Source organism: Lepisma saccharinum, chromosome 1 (genome assembly GCF_977018435.1).
Source record: "Lepisma saccharinum chromosome 1, izLepSacc3.1, whole genome shotgun sequence".
Classification (NCBI taxonomy): domain Eukaryota; kingdom Metazoa; phylum Arthropoda; class Insecta; order Zygentoma; family Lepismatidae; genus Lepisma; species Lepisma saccharinum.
The window spans coordinates 201,656,577-201,662,859 of NC_139229.1; the positions used below are offsets into that span (position 1 = coordinate 201,656,577).

Here is a 6,283-nt window from a genome sequence, read left to right on the forward strand (position 1 = left end):
ATAACCAACTCCCAGAATTTCAACTCATTAACGTCACCGGAAAAGAAGAATTCAAAGAAAACCCCTCATACACACACAATTCCATGAATTCACATACTTGCCTCCTTGCCGCCTGAATTTAGACAACGCACATATGGCAAAAAACCTGGCCAACGCCGGTGTGTTATTACCCACACTATCTATTTATTAGTTATTTTGAACACACTATTATTATTAGTCTCTAGTACTTGTCAAAAGGAAATAAACACATCTTTGATCACAATCAAGAAAATTATATTTGTTTACCGGCTCATATGCTAAAATTGCGATTTTCTTTATTCGTAGATCCAGCCACTAAAATAGCAGAAATTGAGGATCCCACTTAAATAGTCTGCCCCGGGGGCCTCATGAGTCCCTACGCACTTGATTTGTACCTACTACATGTTAATTAATCTATATTTTTCCAGGGTAAATTCATCATTGTTGTCTATTTTGTCGCTTTCCTAACATCTATCCTGGCTGAAAAGTTCTATACTTGTGATAATAGGAAAACCAGAATGGCAATAATGGCAGAATGTAAAACCATAGGAGCGAAAGCACATGGACGTGAAAAAGGTAAAAGAGGAAAAAAGTACTTGATCTATACATTAAATATCTACTTCATTTGAAGTCCAGACTGTCGAGAGTACTGTATTGTTACCTTGCTCCCTGGCTGTATTGGAACATGCACATTTTTTCCTCGATCCTGCTTTCATAACAAGTAGGGCTCGGAACTTGATGATGAAAAAAAATCTAAATAAAAAATGACCTAAAATAATTTCCGCCCTTGAGATGAAAGCTCGATTTTTCATAAATTCCAAGCGACTAGTTGAATAATTAGATAAAGAATCTGTTCTTTGCTGGTTTAAACTATCAAAGCAAAGGGAGAAAACAAATTACGTGCTAATGTAGTTTTCGATATCTTTACATCAAGATTTTTCTGTGCAAGTCATTCACCTTCCTTGAGAGTGGGCCCTGCACGACACAAAAGTTGGTCAGCATCTGAAAATACAGTTTTGTTTCGTGTGCATCAGTTTATATACGTATATATATATATATATATATATATATTTAAGTTGTGACTAATTTTACTTAAAAATCTCAGGTTAAAGCGGAAACTCAAAGTAGGCTTCACTCAAAGTGTTTCAAGTTTGCTGGACGAGAAGTTCATTTAACACAATTAATTTCAAAAAATCCTTTGCCACAGGTATTAGTTAAAAATTATATTGTAATTTTGCATTGAGCACACTTACAATTAAAGGCGTACTTGTTAAAAGACCGTGTTAGTGAATTTAAATATGTAAGTTACGCTAGGAAACGTATTTAAAGATTATTAAACAACTGAGATGGAGAAAATGAATCTTGAAAAATGATAAAAAAAATGCTATATGGAGAAAATACTGAAAAATAAACTAAGAACAAAAAAGGCTGGAAAATTCAAAATTAAAAATAAAGTTTTCTGGTTCTAACTGAAGTTAAACGGACTACTATCAGAGTTAACATTGTTTACCAAGCCCAGAAAAAAGATGATTTGTCATCAACTTAGTAACCCTAATTTTAACCTTTGCAATACCCTCCACATAACCATGCCAGTCCTCTCCAAAGAAATATTAAGTATTTTCCTACATTTAGTTGCTAATGACATGAAGTGATATCCACTACGGGATTTCGGCACTACGAAGTCCCCTCAATTGAGAACAGGACTGAAGCTAATGTTTAAAGTGAAATCCGAAATACTGTGCAATGTGCCTACATCCGGGATCGAACCTGGTACTACCCCTTGATCAAACGCAAAACACAAAATTAACGCTGCAACAATGTGGAGGCCCTCTCTGTAGCTATGAGGGCACAGGCGCTCAATGATATGGGGGGGGGGGAGAAAGACCGGGGGAACTTAAAAGACTTTAGACAAGGGATAGAAGTTATTGAGGACAGGGGAAATTTAGTTTTCTTCTGGGTGTGGGTGGGGTGGGGGGGGGGTGGCTTCACCGTAAAGCATCCTCTTCCTCCGAGAAAAAGTTTTTTCCCTGCCAATGTGTCTAAGGAAATTTTATTTTTATTTTGCATATTTTGGTGGTTTTTAGGTCATAAAAATCCTATTCCTAGTAATCATCAAGCTGAAAATGATTCACTTTTTTGGAGGGAACGTAGTAAATAGGTAGCAAACAATCAAGGCTGGCCCTAGGTATGTGTGGGCCCTAGGTATGTGTGGGCCCTGAGGATAATTGTGCACGTGCGGAAATGCTCAGGTGAGGTATTTATACGGGGCGATACAGTAAGAGCATTCAAGAAGCAAACAGAGAATAGGTGATGCACCACTGAAATTTGGAGATCAGGAACTTCGGCCATAGCAACGAGACGTGGACTGATGCATGTCGAGCGCTACTGCGTACCATAGGAAGAACAAATAAGTGACATATAATGACACTATTGGCATACCATTAGTAGCGACTTTTATTGACGTTGTATGAATTACATGCTTGTGCATCTGCAAAACTTGCCCAGGTCATAATATTGACACACTAGCATTAACACCATACAATTAGGTGCCAGGATCCCACAACACTTTTTGAAATTGCAAATGCAATTCAAACACGACAGCGACATACGTGAACATGCGGCGTAAATACTGGCAAATAGTTCCATGTCAGTGTCCACTGGCGTATCATATACAGGGTGTTTCCGGGCTGATGATACAAACTTTCAGGGATGATGGAGAAGGGCAGATGAATCAATTTGAGATAAGGAACCCTGGTCCGAAAACGACTTAGTCGAAAGTTATAAGCGAAAATCGGTGTATGAAGATGTAATACTTATATTACCTGCGCAAGTTTCACAAGCTGCTACATTCACAACAATTGTTCAAAGTGGCATCTTCCAGCTTCGCTGAAGGCATGACATCGTCGAATAAAGTTCTGCCGTACCCGTTGGAACAACTCAGGGGTCGTTCGAACAATGTCACAGGCACCGAGAAAGGTGGATAGCAAGAGGGGGTTCTGTTCCTTGGCCAACTCGGTCACCTGATCTGACCCCACTTGATTTCTTCTTGTGGGGTCATGTGAAAAGTCTTGTGTACGAGGCACCTGTCGAGACTGAAGAGGATCTGCTGGCAAGAATTCTCGCTGCCTGTGACATTGCTTGAACGACCCCTGGGTTGTTCCAAAGGGTACGCCAGAACATTTTGCGACGATGTCATGCCTGCAGCGAAGCTGGAGGATGTCACTTTGAACAACTGTTGTGAATGTAGCAGCTTGTGAAACTTGTGCAGGTAATAAAAGTATTACATCTTCATACACCGATTTTCGCTTATAACTTTCGACTAAGTCGTTTCCGGACCAGGGTTCCTTATCTCAAATTGATATATGTTCCCTTCTCCATCATCCCTGAAAGTTCGTATCATCAGCCCGGAAACACCCTGTAGAAGTGGTTTGGGATATCCTCGGGTGAAAAGAATGAGTGGATTCAGGTTCGGTTACCTCGTAAGCTAGTAAAAGGACCTCCCCATCCAAACCAGCGAGCAGCAACGGTAACGGTAACATCCAAATTGTGTACCACCCTTCAAGTAATCATTCAATCGTGACAGAAGAGAATTACAATGTTGTTCATTTATGCAATCTGATATTAAAAAATAGTGGAGTAAGTAGTTCTAATTGAATAATGTTGAGCCAGTAGTGTAATTTTTGAATTTATGATTTCTCAAACAGATGTAATTACTTCATTTGCTTTTCTTTTCAGAGAAACCACGCCCAAGTTTCTGGAATTCCGTGCGTTCATTCTTGGGATTGAAGCCAACTACCAGAGACGATGTTCGTGAAATTATTGCAAGATGCTGTAGAGATGGATGCGCATCTTCCGTATTTAGACCGTTCTGCATCTAATGACACCAATGTGTAGATGGTAAAATTCTTCCATACGCACTTTCAATTTTCATAATTATGAAGTGTCTGATTAAGTGATGCCATTTTAATGAAATCCTGTTGAATGCAAATTGTAAACGCTGATATTCTTTCAACATATTGTTAATAAATGCACAATACTAAAAATAAATGTTTGAACTATTACTTTCTTAACCAGTTTGCTCTAATGTAGCTACTGACTGCACACGTGAACACAGAAATCCTCATGTGTAGAGAACAGTGGTTCGGAAAGTTGGTGGTTGCATTGAAAAAAATTATATTATATATTGTGTGTGTGGTAGCGTATTTTATGAGCAATTATTCACACAAGAGGACACCTCATCTTAACCCCATCCCTCACCATAGAGAATCAAGAATGGGAAATTCCCTTTTATTCCTCTTCAAGTCCCACTTTGAAAAAAATAATACTATTATATACTGAACATTTTTTGTTTCTAAAAACTGGGAGCCAGTTGTTTCTCTAAGGAGAAGGATCACATTGACCCCTATTTAGAATCCCTTCTGTTTTCCCAGTGTCTGCATAATATCTTGTAATCTTATTTTATATATGTTAGTCGGTAGGACGTTTACTGCCACTTGGAAGACGAGGATTTTATTCCCAGGGCGGATGTTCAAAAGTCGGAATTTAGTGACCTTGCCAGCTTCGTCGCCTTGTAATAAAAGCTCCCGGGTTCGATACACGGTGGAAGCAGATAGTGGTTCGGATCCCACTTTGAAATATAGGTCCAGTCCCGATTAGCCTTACTGTGCATAAAGTGCACTTATAACACCAACTCAATCAATCAATCAATCTTTACCACTATTCTTTACCTTCGCAATTATTCACAAGTGGTAAAACATAGATCATATGACATCACAAAATATCTAAAAATTCATATGCGTCCTTTTGCAATTTCTTTCCCAGTATGGCTTGCCAATACTCCATTTTCCACCAAATATTACTTAAGTGATAACGAATACGTCTTGACCCATTTTTCAATTATCAATAATCCCATTTCTAATAATATATCACATAACGTGTAAAACTGTCCAATTTCCAAACAAATTAATATGCCCTGGAACATTTTCGGATAATAATTCATGCTCAACCTTGTAAAAAAGTTTGTTTTCTGATCAAATCCAACACACGTTCATTTTTTACTTCCATTCACTCCCAACTGTTTCCTCTTATCAACATTAACTCGTCCAGATTGTTTCAACGGTTTTTCTTATCAAGGTACGAAAAAGGCATATAAGGGGAATATAAGATGTCCGTAGCCGAATGTAATCAATTGTCGAACCATGGACCCCTTTAATCTTTTCAAACTTGTCGTCAAGAGACAGTTTACTGTTGAGTTTTCTGCTAGTCAAAGGTTTCATGTTGTGTTTACTTGCTTTATGGCAGATCTGCGTGAATCTAATGAATGGGGAGAAAAGCAACAGTGCAGTGAAGGATATAATCTGAAAGATTTCCAAAAATCTAATACGCCCTGGAGCATTTTTGGATACTATTTCATCCTCAACCTTGTAAAACGTTTGTTCAATATTCAATTCCAACCCCCACCCATTATTTACTCCTTTCCATTCTCAACATTTTCCCTCTACCATCATTAAAAACCACACCAAATTGTTCCAACGGTTTTTTTTTATCAAAATATAAAATAAGTATATGAGGCGAATTTGAGATGTTCGTAGGAAAATGCTCTATCGAGTCTCGAACAAGGGACACCGTTGACCATTTCAAATTTGTCTTCAAGAGTCAGTTTACTGTTCAATTATCTGCTCGACAAATGATTCGTGTTGTGTTTTATTGCTTTGTCGCAGCTCTGTGTGAATCTAAAAAGGAAAAAAAACAGCAGTGAAGGATATACTCTAAAAGAAAAGAGGGAGGGAGTGTCTTTTTCTCTTATGTTTCTTTCGGGTTGTTTTTATCACTCTTTGTATTTTATTTATTTTTCTCTCCTTTCGAGTGACAATACAAAAGGGAAAATAACAGAATGAGTTTGGTTTGAGTTGGTGTTTTAAGTCCACTTTATGCACAGTAAGGCTAATCGGGACTGGACCTACAGTTTAAAGTGGGATCCGAACTACTTGTGCCTCCACCGGGTATCGAACCCGGGACCCCTTGGTTACAAGGCAATAACGCTACCACTGCGCCATGAGGAGGCCCTAAAAACAGAATGAGGGAATTTGTATATCTCTTTATTTTTTGCTTTTTGTTCCTCTAACGTTTTGACTCTTTCTCTATATCTTTATTTTCTTTTTCACAGCCGTACATAGAGAAACAAGAGAGAAAAATTGTTTTTCTTTCTATTTCATCTCCCTTTCTTAATCTTCATCTCTCTCTCTCTCTCTCTCTCTCTCTTTCT

General features: G+C 38.2%; 1 long non-coding RNA gene across 1 annotated transcript; it reads left to right on the forward strand.

Moving 5' to 3' along the window:
• The first annotated feature begins 451 nt into the window (after nt 1-451).
• On the forward strand, nt 452-4,053 carry LOC145991206 (uncharacterized). The gene is made up of 2 exons (XR_014442016.1): nt 452-594; nt 3,754-4,053. It is a non-coding gene; the product is annotated as an uncharacterized LOC145991206 (long non-coding RNA).
• The last annotated feature ends 2,230 nt before the right edge of the window (nt 4,054-6,283 follow it).